Source organism: Arachis ipaensis, chromosome B1 (assembly GCF_059453495.1).
Source record: "Arachis ipaensis isolate K30076 ecotype BB chromosome B1, ASM5945349v1, whole genome shotgun sequence".
NCBI classification, from domain to species: Eukaryota; Viridiplantae; Streptophyta; class Magnoliopsida; order Fabales; family Fabaceae; genus Arachis; species Arachis ipaensis.
In genome coordinates this window covers 89,145,857-89,158,561 of record NC_142436.1, presented here as the reverse complement: position 1 = coordinate 89,158,561, position 12,705 = coordinate 89,145,857, and the positions used below count along the sequence as shown (strand labels likewise).

The 12,705-nt window shown below is 36.3% G+C and overlaps 1 protein-coding gene and 1 non-coding gene across 2 annotated transcripts in view; both read left to right on the top strand.

Annotated features, from left to right (window-relative positions):
• LOC110266092 (uncharacterized) overlaps positions 1-12,705 on the top strand; it is a 42,868-nt gene that overhangs the window by 6,448 nt on the left and 23,715 nt on the right. The window lies entirely within an intron of this gene.
• Positions 1,487-1,594, top strand: LOC148577405 (small nucleolar RNA R71). The gene has a single exon (XR_015904676.1). It is a non-coding gene; the product is annotated as a small nucleolar RNA R71 (small nucleolar RNA).

The window sequence follows — 12,705 nt, the reverse complement described above, 5'->3', positions numbered from 1 at the left end:
GGACGTAGGACAAGGATTGTGCCGAACCACTCTAAATAGCGTTTTCATCTCTCCAAACTCATCTCTTCAATATTATTGTCTTTTACCTTTGAGCAAATAAATTGTGATCGAAAAGTAGCTTCGTAAGTACTTAAGAAATAGCTTAAGTCCGATTGGTGAAAAGCTTGATCAATTTATTTGAGTCGGTGTCTATTGGAAAGTAAAAGCTCCTTATAAATGCTTAGCAATTGAGTTAAGCTCTTGGAAAAATACTAGTACAATAACACTTTTGTATATTGTCTTTAACTTTCGCAAAAAGATTCATTGTTGTTGCAATACTCAATTCACCCCCCCCCCTCTTGAGTAATTGTGCATAGGTTCTACACTTTCCAGGATCCTGTCTCTTCTGAGGCAATGTCAGTTGATCCAGATCACTTAGTTCATTGATGAACAAGGGAGGTTCAACTTCCCAAGTATCAATGCCAAATAATTTGGCATTCAGCTTCATGATTGCACCAAGAAACTTGGCTGTTTGCTCTTCAGTAACATCCTCATTCTCTTCAGAAGAGGAATACTCATCAGAGCTCATGAAGGGCATAAGGAGGTTTAATGGAATCTCTATGGTCTCTAGATGAGCCTCAGAGTCCTTTGGTTCCTCAAAGGGAAGCTCCTTATTGACCACTGGACGTCCCAGGAGGTCTTCCTCCTTGGGATTCACGTCCTCCTCTCCCTCATTGGATTCGGCCATTTTGGTTATGTCAATGGCCTTGCACTCTCCTTTTGGATTCTCTTCTGTATTGCTTGGGAGAGTACTAGGAGGGATTTCAGTGATTCTTTTACTCAGCTGGCCCACTTGTGCTTCCAAATTTCTAATGGAAGACCTTGTTTCATTCAAGAAACTCACAGTGGCCTTAGATAGATCAGAGACTAAGTTTGCTAAGCTAGATGGATTCTGCTCAGAATTCTCTGTCTGTTGCTGAGTGGATGATGGAAAAGGCTTGCTATTGCTAAACCTGTTTCTTCCACCATTATTAAAGCCTTGTTGAGGCTTCTGATCCTTCCATGAGAAATTTGGATGATTTCTCCATGATGAATTATAGGTGTTTCCATAAGGTTCACCCATGTAATTTACCTCTGCTATTGCAGGGTTTTCAGGATCATAAGCTTCTTCTTTAGAAGATGCCTCTTGAGTACTGTTGGATGCAGCTTGCATTCCATTCAGACTCTGAGAAATCATATTGACTTGCTGAGTCAATATTTTGTTCTGAGCCAATATGGCATTCAGAGTATCAACTTCAAGAACTCCCTTCTTCATAGGCGTCCCATTACTCACAGGATTCCTCTCAGAAGTGTACATGAACTGGTTATTAGCAACCATGTCAATGAGTTCTTGAGCTTCTGCAGTCGTTTTCTTTAGGTGAATGGATCCACCTGCAGAGGTATCCAATGACATCTTTGATAGCTCAGATAAACCATCATAGAATATATCCAGGATAGTCCATTCTGAAAGCATGTCAGTAGGACACTTTTTGGTCAGTCCTTTGTATCTCTCCCAGGCTTCATAGAGGGATTCACCTTCTTTCTGTTTTAAGGTTTGAACATCCACTCTAAGCTTGCTCAGCTTTTGAGGAGGAAAGAACTTGGCTAAGAAAGCCGTGACCAGCTTATCCCAAGAGTTCAGGCTGTCTTTAGGTTGAGAGTCCAACCATATTCTAGCTCTATCTCTTACAGCAAACGGGAAAAGCATGAGCCTGTAGACTTCAGGATCTACTCCATTAGTCTTAACAGTATCACATATCTGCAAAAATTCAGTTAAGAACTGAAAAGGATCTTCAGATGGAAGTCCATGAAACTTGCAGTTCTGCTGCATCAGAGAAACTAATTGAGGTTTCAGCTCAAAGTTGTTAGCTCCAATGGCAGGAATGGAGATGCTTCTTCCATGTAAATTGGAATTAGGTGCAGTAAAGTCACCAAGTATTCTCCTTGCATTGTTGTTGGGTTCGGCTGCCATCTCCTTTACTTGTTCGAAATTTTCAATCAAGTTGTCTCTGGATTGTTGTAATTTAGCTTCTCTTAGTTTCCTCTTCAGAGTCCTTTCAGGTTCTGGATCAGCTTCAACAAGAATGCCTTTTTCTCTGTCCCTGCTCATAAGAAAGAGAAGAGAAAAAGAAAAGAAGAGGAATCCTCTATGTCACAGTAAAGAGGTTCCTTATTGTTAGTAGAAGAAAAGAAGAAGAGAAAAATCTGAACTCAGAAAGAGAGAGGGTTCGGATTTTTGGTGGGTGAGGGAGAGATGCTAGTAGATGAATAAATAAATAGAAGGAGATGAGGGAGAAGGATTTTTGAAAATAATTTTTGAAAAAGAGTTAGTGATTTTCGAAAATAGTTTTGAAAAAGGTTAGTAGTTTTTCGAAAATTCAAATAAAAAAATTAATTAGTTAATTAAAAAGAAATTTTTGAAAAAGGGGGGAGATATTTTCGAAAATTAGAGAGAGAGAGTTAGTTAGGTAGTTTTGAAAAAGATAAGAAACAAACAAAAAGTTAGTTAGTTAGTTGAAACAAATTTTGAAAAGATAAGAAGTTAGGAAGTTAGAAAAGATATTTTGAAATCAAATTTTTGAAAAAGATATGATAAGAAGATATTTTGAAAAGATATGTTTGAAATTAGTTTTTGAAAAAGATTTGATTTTTTTTTAAAATTACAATTAATGACTTGATTCACAAGAAATCACAAGATATGATTCTAGAACTCAAAGTTTGAACCTTTCTTAACAAGCAAGTAACAAACTTGAAATTTTTGAATCAAAACATTAATTGTTATTGTTATTTTCGAAAATATGATGTAAAATTAAGAAAAAGACTTTTGAGAAATATTTTTGAAATTTTCAAAAATAACTAATAAAAATGAAAAAGATTTTGATTTTTGAAAAAGATTTTGAAAAAGATAAGATTTTTAAATTGAAAATTTGATTTGACTCATAAGAAACAACTTGATTTTAAAATTTTTGAAAAAGTCAATCCAAATTTTCGAATTTGATGAGAGAAAAAGGGAAAGGTATTTTTTTTATTTTTGAATTTTTTAATGATGAGAGAGAAAAACAAGAAAAATGATGCAATGCATGAAATTTTTAGATTAAAACAATGAATGCATGCAAGAATGCTATGAATGTCAAGATGAACACCAAGAACACTTTGAATGTCAAGATGAACACCAAGAACATATTTTTGAAAAATTTTTAATGCAAGGAAAACATGCAAGACACCAAACTTAGAATTCTTTAATGCTTAGACACTAAGAATTCAAGAATGCATATGAAAAACAAGAAAAGACACAAAACATGCAAATGCAAAGATCAAACAAGAAGACTTACCAAGAACAACTTGAAGATCATGAAGAACACTATGAATGCATGAATTTTCGAAAAAAAAAATGCAAGATGCACATGCAATTGACACCAAACTTATAACATGACTCAAGACTCAAACAAGAAACACAAAATATTTTTGATTTTTATGATTATATGAATTTTTTTGTATTTTCTTTTAATTTTTTTTTTGAAAATTATTGTGAAAAATAAAAATAAGGATTCCAAAATTTTTAATATGAATTCCAGGAATCTTGCCATGTTAGTCTTAAAGCTCCAATCAAAGGGTCAGGCATGGCTTAATAGCCAGCCAAGCTTTAATAAAAATATGAGTGTAATTCAGACATGACAAGCCTAACATGCCCTATCCAGAAGAATTGGGCATGACTCCATTGAGGTGATTAGTTGAAGACTAATCCCAAAGAAGTTTGGGTATGGCTTTACAGCCAGATAGGCTTCAACATGCTTCATGAAACACTAGAATTCATTCTTAAAAATTCTGAAGAAAAATAATATTTTTGAAAATATTTTTTTTTCGAAAACAAAAGAAAAATTTTTGAAAGATTTTTGAAAAATTTTTGAAAATAAAACAAAAAGAAAATTACCTAATCTGAGCAACAAGATGAACCGTTAGTTGTCCAAACTCAAACAATCCCCGGCAACGGCGCCAAAAATTTGGTGTTGTTGCCGGATCCAAACTTGGCACTGATGTTACCGGACCAAAAGCTTGCCGAAAACTCAAACAATCCCCGGCAACGGCGCCAAAAACTTGGTGCGCAGAAGTTGTGATTACACTTTGATTATGTAAAATTCATTGCTCTTTCTTTCCCTGGTAATGGCGCCAAAAACATGATGCCAATACCATGGTTCACAACTTCGCACAACTAACCAGCAAGTGCACTGGGTCGTCCAAGTAATACCTTACGTGAGTAAGGGTCGAATCCCACGGAGATTGTTGGTATGAAGCAAGCTATGGTCACCTTGTAAATCTCAGTCAGGCAGATATAAATTGATAATGGTGTTTTCGAATAATAATTAAATAAACATAGAATAAAGGATAGAAATACTTATGTAAATCATTGGTGAGAATTTCAGATAAGTGAATAGAGAAGCTTTCGTTCCTCTGAACCTCTGCTTTCTTGCTATCTTCATCCAATCAGTCTTACTCCTTTCCATGGCTGGCTTTATGTGATACATCACCATTGTCAATGGCTATTTTCGGTCTTCTCTCGGGAAAATGATCCAAATGCCCTGTCACGGCACGGCTAATCGTCTGGAGGCATCACCCTTGTCAATGGCTTCATCTTATCCTCTCAGTGAAAATGGTCAACGCACCTTGTCACGGCACGGCTATTCATCTGTCGGTTCTCGATCCTGCTGGAATAGGATTTACTATCCTTTTGCGTCTGTCACTACACCCAGCAATCGTGAGTTTGGAGCTCGTCACAGTCATTCATTCATTGAATCCTACTCGGAATACCACAGACAAGGTTTAGACTTTCCGGATTCTCTTGAATGCCGCCATCATTCTAGCTTACGCCATGAAGATTCTGGTTAAGAGATCTAAGAGATACTCATTCAGTCGAAGGTAGAACGGAAGTGGTTGTCAGGCACGCGTTCATAGGGAATGATGATGATTGTCACGTTCATCACATTCAGGTTGAAGAGCGAATGAATATCTTAGAAGCGAAATAAGATGAATTGAATAGAAAACAGTAGTACTTTGCATTAATCTTTGAGGAACAGCAGAGCTCCACACCTTAATCTATGGAGTGTAGAAACTCTAATGTTAAAAATACATAAGTGAAAGGTCCAGGAATGGCCGAATGGCCAGCCCCTCTGATCTAAGAACCAGGCGTCCAAAGATGTCTAATACAATAGCAAAAGGTCCTATTTATAATAAACTAGTCACTAGGGTTTACAGAAATAAGTAATTGATGCATAAATCCACTTCCGGGGCCCACTTGGTGTGTACTTGGGCTGAGCTTTAACTTTCCACGTGCAGAGGCCATTTGTGGAGTTGAACGCCAGGTTTGGATCCATTTCTGGCGTTCAACTCTGGTTTTTGATCCATTTCTGGCGCTGAACTCCAGAATTGGGCAGAGAGCTGGCGTTGAACGCCAGTTTGCGTCGTCTAAACTTGGGCAAAGTATGGACTATTATATATTGCTGGAAAGCCCTAGATGTCTACTTTCCAACACAATTGGAAGCGCGCCATTTTGAGTTTGGTAGCTCCAGAAAATCCACTTTGAGTGCAGGGAGGTCAGAATCCAACAGCATCAGCAGTCCTTCTTCAACCTCTGAATCTGATTTTTGCTCAGGTCCCTCAATTTCAGCCAGAAAATACCTGAAATCACAGAAAAACACACAAACTCATAGTAAAGTCCAGAAATATGAATTTAACATAAAATCTATTTAAAACATCCCTAAAAGTAACTAGATTCTACTAAAAATATACTAAAAATAATGCCAAAAAGCGTATAAATTATCCGATCATCACTAAGCATGGTTAAAAAGTTGATCGGTTATTCAATAGATAATACATGATAAGAAATCTATTGATCATACATTTAAAAAAAATGTTGAGTGTAGTAAGTGAGATAGATTACTGATGATAAAAGGAAAAATGCAATATAAAGAACTGTTTTTATCTTTTGGTCTTTGTAATGAACTAATAATTAGACAAAAAACATTCCATGTTACTTCTTATTTAAAGAACAATAAAAAATTTAGGTCCCAAAAAAAAAAGAAAAAGAAATGATGATAATATAAAGGAGAGGTGGTACACAAAAAAAAAGATACAAGATAATGGATTTATTTTTTTTAAATATATTATATTTTTAAAATATACTAATTAATTACACATTTTCATTTATTTAAGAGTAGTTTTATCTATCCATGCTACACATACAAGCAAAAAAGCCCTAAAAGCTTTACAAGTTCCCAGCCCAGACTTCATTCACATGCGCAGTCACTCCCTTTGAATGGAGCGTCATTTACACGCGCGCCACTCAAACGGTTGCGCTTCGCAAAAAGCACTCCTTAATAGCGCACTCTTCCACTTCTCTAAGCCCTTCGAAGAAAACACAAACCGTCCATTTTCGAGCAACATTCAAAACTGAAAGATATAGAACTCGTCGCGAAGATTAGAACTCTCCATCAACACAAAATAGAACTCTCCATCAACAATCTCCAGAAAAAACGAAGATATATTACTCAAGGTACGTTATTATTTTACTCTTCTTGTAGATTTTTCACATTTCAAAATCGAAGAACTAGGTGATAAACCACTATTTTATGGTTTATCTTGTGCTCAATTGAGTGGTTTTTATCAACTCTTTACCCACTTATTCATACTATTTGCATGTTTTACAATTCCTTCCCAGAATTTGTGCTATGATTGGAAACATGCTTCCTTGATCTTGTAATTGCTAATATTAATCCTCTCTTATTACTATTAGATGCCTTGATATGTGTGTTAAGTGATTTCAGAGATTATAGGGCAAGAATGGCTCAGAGGATGGAAAGGAAGCATGCAAAAATGGAAGGAATACAAGAAGTTGAAGGAACTGCAAAGCTGTCAGCCTGACCCTCTCGCACTAAAATGGCCATAACTTGAGCTACAGAGGTCCAAATGACGCGGTTCCAGTTGCGTTGGAAAGCTAACGTCCGGGGCTTCGATTTAAAATATAATATGCCATAGTTGCCCTGGCGCTAGGCAACGCGATCGCATGCTCCATGCGGACGCGTCGCAGTGATGGAAATTCAGCATGTTTGAATTCGCAACCAGCAAATTTTGGGTTGTTTCTGACCCAGTTCTCGGCCCAGAAAACACAGATTAGAGGCTATAAAGTGGAGGAATGCATCCACTCATAAAAAAAGCTTTTCATATTCACAATATTAGGATTTAAATGTAGTTTTTAGAGAGAGATGTTCTCTCCTCTCTCTTAGGATTAGGATTTAGGATTTCTCTTAGTTTTAGGAGTGCTTCTCAATCCCAGGTTCAATGTTCCTTTTATTTATTTTTCTAATTTAATTTATGAACTCTTCCTTGTTACATTTGATATCTTTATTAGTGCTAATTGAGGTATTTCAGAATTATAATTGCTTTCTTTTATTTATTATATAAATAATTTGAATTTTTTCCTTTTGGCTTTGGTTGAGTCATTGGAGACACTTGAGTTATCAAACTCATTGTTGACTGAAAATTGGAATTCTTCAAGAATTAATTCGAGTTCCAATAACTCTAGCCTTTCCCAAGGAAAGACTAGGACCTGAGGAATAAAAATTAATTCATCCACTTAACTTACCTTCATAGTTAGAGGTTAACAAAGTGGGAGAAAAATCCAATTCTCATTACAATTGATAAGGATAACCAGGATAGGACTTCCAGTTCTTCATACCTTGCCAAGAGATTTTATTATTATTAATTTATTTTACTTGTCATTTAAATATACCTGTCCCCATTCCCAAACTTCAAAAGCCCAATTTACAAACTCATAACCAAAAAATAAGAACATACCTCCCTGCAATTCCTTGAGAAGACGACCCGAGGTTTAAATACTCGGTTATCAATTTAAAAAGGAGTTTGTTACTTGTGACAACCAAACGTTTGTATGAAAGAACTTTTGAAGGTTTAGAAACTATACTTGCAACGAGGATTTATCCGCAAATTTCCAGACCACGCAAAAGTTCTCTCATCAAAATGGCGCCGTTGCCGGGGAATTGCAAACGTGTACCTTATTATTGGTTATTGTAAATATTTACTTTTTGCTTGTTTATTTGTTTTTATTTTTGTTTTTATTTTTGCTTTTTCGTAAATTAAGAGGTTATTGGTTTTTTTTATTTATTTATTAAAAAAAATTTTTCAAAAAAAAATCATATCTTTTTCAAAATCTTATCTTATCTTATTTCAAAAATCAAATTTCAATATTTAAATTTCGAATTTCAAATTTCAAATTTCAAAAATTTAATTTTCGAATTTCAAAATCTAATTTTCAAATTTAAAAATTTAAATTTCAATAACCTTTTAATTTCAATTTGTTTTTATTTTTCATTTTTTTTAAATTTTTATTTATCATGAGTTCTCACCCCCATCGCTACGAGTCTGGTTACAATTATGTTGCAGGAAGAAGAAATTACAATGAGAACAGGCATCAAGGTTGGAACAATCAAAGATGGGAGGAGCCACAAGGATTTGATCAACCCTCTTGGCGATAACCACCTCCAATGGACTATCAACAACCACCACCATATGCCTATGAACCCTTTCCTCAACATGACTTTGGACCACCATACTCACAAGCCCTTTTTCGCCAATCACCCTCATATGATCCTAACCCGTATCCACCATACCAACCACCTTATGAGCCAAATGAACCATACACAGAACCACCACCTTTCCAACACAACTACTCTTATGAACCACCACCTCAATATTCACCATCTCTATGTCATTATCAAGATGAACTACCTTCCTATTATGAACCCTTTCTCCTAACCAATGAATCCTCATATTCACCCCAACCTCCAATGGATGACAAACTTCGTGTTATTCTTCAAAGGCAAGAAATGATGAATAAGAGTGTGCTAAATTTCGCGGCCGCCTTAGGCGAGTTTATAAATATAATAGCTTCCCAATATCTGAGCACTCAAAGAACTCCCATGGCTACATGTGGAGAATCAAAAGAAGAGCAAAGCATGAAGGAGATACTAGAAACTTTGGTGGACAATGAGGAACATGGCTTTGTATTGAAACAAGTGGAGGAAGCCATAATAGTTGCAGAGGAAGAAATGGTTGAAGACTTAGGAGATGCTAAACCTCCATGGGAAAATCAGGTTATAGAACCTCCTTCCAAGGCGATTGAAATTGATGCTGAGGAGGGTGTACAACCTCCAAGGCGTGTCATGGTTAAGGACTTGGAAGAGGTTGATCAAGAGATGGAGATTCAAGAAGAAGAAGCACAACCTCCTATGCCCTTGGTAAGTAATGAAGAAGAGATTGAATTGGAAGAAAGCTACCAAGAGGAAGAGGTTGAAATTAAAGAAGTTTGCAAAGAGGTGGTAGTTGTCAAAGAAGAACACAAAGGAGTGGAGCTTTCAAGTTCATTAGAAACCCCTCCCCCTAAGTTGCCATCATCCTTCACAACATTCAAGTGGATAAAATTTATATCCCTTAGCTTTCTAATCCCACTTGAATATGGGCTACTGGAGACGGATGGTCAACTTAGAGCTCTTTGTGGCATTAAGAGTAAGAGGAAGATGACCAGTGGTAAGAATTGTCCTGCAAGGTTCATTATGGTTGGAAGCTTTAAGTTTAAACACAAAGGTAGGTGTAGAGCTCAATTGAATGGGTCTAGGAAGTTTTTTGGGTGCTTCAGTGAGAATTCAGAGTGCTTGCTACCCGGATGGAATCATGATCAACACAAAGACGGGTGTAAAAGCAAGGTTTGGGATCCTGGAGTCTGTTCTGACATTCAGCACACTAGAAGCCTGAGAACTTGTTTAAAACTGCTCAAGGGCTTTACGTGCCTTGTTTGGGATCCCGGAGGCCATTGGAATTACAAACATTGGTGGAGATTCCTGAATGAGTTCAAGCACAAGCCACCATAACAGGGAGCTCACCAAATGTCCAACTTAAGGACTTTAACTAAAAGTGCTAGGTGGGAGACAACCCACCACGGTATGATCGTTCCTTTTTCATTTTTATTTAGTTTTATTTGTTTTCAAATTTTATTTTATTTTATATTGAACCTAGAGTTTTGCATCACATTCATATTAACACTGCATTCTGTATTTTTTTCAGATTAAAAAAAAAAAGCACGCACGCAACGCGGCAGCGTGGCTGACGTGTCCGCGTCGTATGTGCGTTTGGAAGAAAATGAGGTTGAACAGAGAGTCACGCGAAAGCGTGGCTGGAAGCGCGCTAATGGCACAAATTGATCTACGCGACCGCGTCGCTGACGCGTCTGCGTCATATGAGAAACATGCCTCCCACGCGTCCGCGTCACCCACATGGCCGCGTAACCTGGATTTCGACGTAACAAGGGTGCACGACCGAAAGTTGTGCTAGAGTGGTGCTGGATTGGTGCTGAGCGCATAATCCTTCCCACGCGGCCGCGTGAGCGACGCGACCGCGTCATATCCTTCTAAAAGCCCACTCACGCAATCGCATGCCCCACGCGATCGCGTCACCCAAAATTTGGCACTAATATGATTTTGAACAGAGAGTTGTGCGAGTGCGAGGCTGCCCTCGCGCCAGTGGCATAAAACGGGTCATGCGACCGCGTGACCGACGCGATCGCGTCAATTAGTTTAAGCGCAAGTCGCGCGACCGCGTGCCCCACGCGTCCGCATCGCTTACGCCGCACAGCTTATCCAGATCAGCCAATTATCTTATCTTTTCTTCCCCAATCCTAATTTCTTCTATCTTTTCTTCTTTCTTCTTTCTTTCTTACTTTATTTCTCTCCCTTCTCATTCTTCTTATCTTTTATTTTATTTTATTTATTTGCATACTTTCATTCATTGCATTTTAATTTTGTATATTTTTATTTTCTTTTTTAAATTTATTATTTTACCATTGGTGTTCAAATGTTCTTATTCAACTGTTATATCTTTTCTGGTATTATCTTAGTGCTTATGACTTGTTTTATTCTGATTGGGTAACATTATTTAAGTCAATGCTAATCTTTTATGATACTTGTACTTCTCTTGCATTGATATGAACTTATACTATCTTGCATTACCCACATTTTCCTCTCCTTTGTTGCAAATTTTGCACCACTAGTATGCCATGTGCGTATATTGTTTTCTCACGTACATGTTGAAGCTTCCATGTAAATGAGACGCTTATCATTTGGCATTAACCCAACCATACTTCATTTATTTTCTTATCTTTATTATTGGGTTACCTTTCTTCCCTTTTTCTTTCAGGATGGCCACTAGGGAGAGAATCGGAAGACGTTTACATGGGGAGACAAACAAGTCCTTCAGCACAATCCTTGGAAAAAAGTATCAGTTGGAGAGATCCGTCCACTTGTACATCTTAGCATGCACCAAGGATGGTGCAATCTTTAATTGTGGGGAGATCGATACCGATCTCCGAGGGTTAGTTATTTTTTCAACACCAATATTCTATTTTCTTTGTTTATTCATTGTTGCATTTGCATATTTAATTGCATGTTTGTTTGATTTTATGCATTTAGTTACTACTTGGTTGAAGTAATATTTTCTTTTTCAAGAAATTTTTATAATATTTCACTAATTTAAATTGAAAAATTTTTATGTTAAAACTTGTTTGGAAGTTGTATTTGGAACATGGTTTTTGAGCTAAAGAACACACAACCTGTGAGATTTGAGCTTATTTATATGGTTACATTATTTAACCATAAATTTTTATTCTTGTGTGTTCTCTTCTCTATGATTGCAATCTTTACTTTGTTTCAGTCTATATGTCCAATATTTAGTGTATTTACATGCATGCATATGATTGAGGCCATTATTTTATTGTAGCTCACTTATCCCAAATAAGCCTACCCTTTAAATCACCCTTGTCAGCCGCTTTGAGCCTTTTAATCCCATTTGTTCTGTATTTTACCACATCACTAGCCTTAAGTATAAAAACAATTAAATATCCTAATTGAATCTTTGGTTAGCTTAAGATAGGGATTGTGTAACAACTAAGTGTGGGAAAATTGTGGGAACATGGGTTAATAAGAGAATGTATCATGTTTCTAATTTATTTGAATATTGGAAATTTGGGAACCTACTCATGAAAAAACCAAAATAGAAAAATAATGGAAAATCCATGTGCATTGATAAGTTATGTTTATTTCTCTACAAAAAAAAGAGAAAAAATCCAAAAATATTCAATAAATAAGTAAATAAATAAGGGGACAAAATTACCCCAATGCTAAGTTAATAAAAGATCAATGCACATGTGATGAAAGTAAAGAAATATCAAAAATTTGGTACATGAGTATGGGAATCATACAAAAGTGGGAATTATGGGTAGTTAGGCATGAATTTAATAGTATATAGAGTGTATGTATGTTAGGTGAGATCTTGGTTAGTCAAAGATTCAATTTATAGCTCACTTAGCCATATATATACCTTTACCCTTACCTTAGCCCCATTACAACCTTGAAAAAGACCTCATGATATTTGCATTGGTACATTAAATATTTGTTGATTGGTTAGATGAAGAACAAAGTTTAGAAAGCATGATTAGAGAAGAGTAGAGTGAATTACCCTATACACTTGAGTGATTAGAGTACATATACACTACCAGTAAGGATTCAATGCTTAATTCTATGTTCCCTGCTTTCATGAACTATCTTCTTACAAGTTTACTTGCTTTTT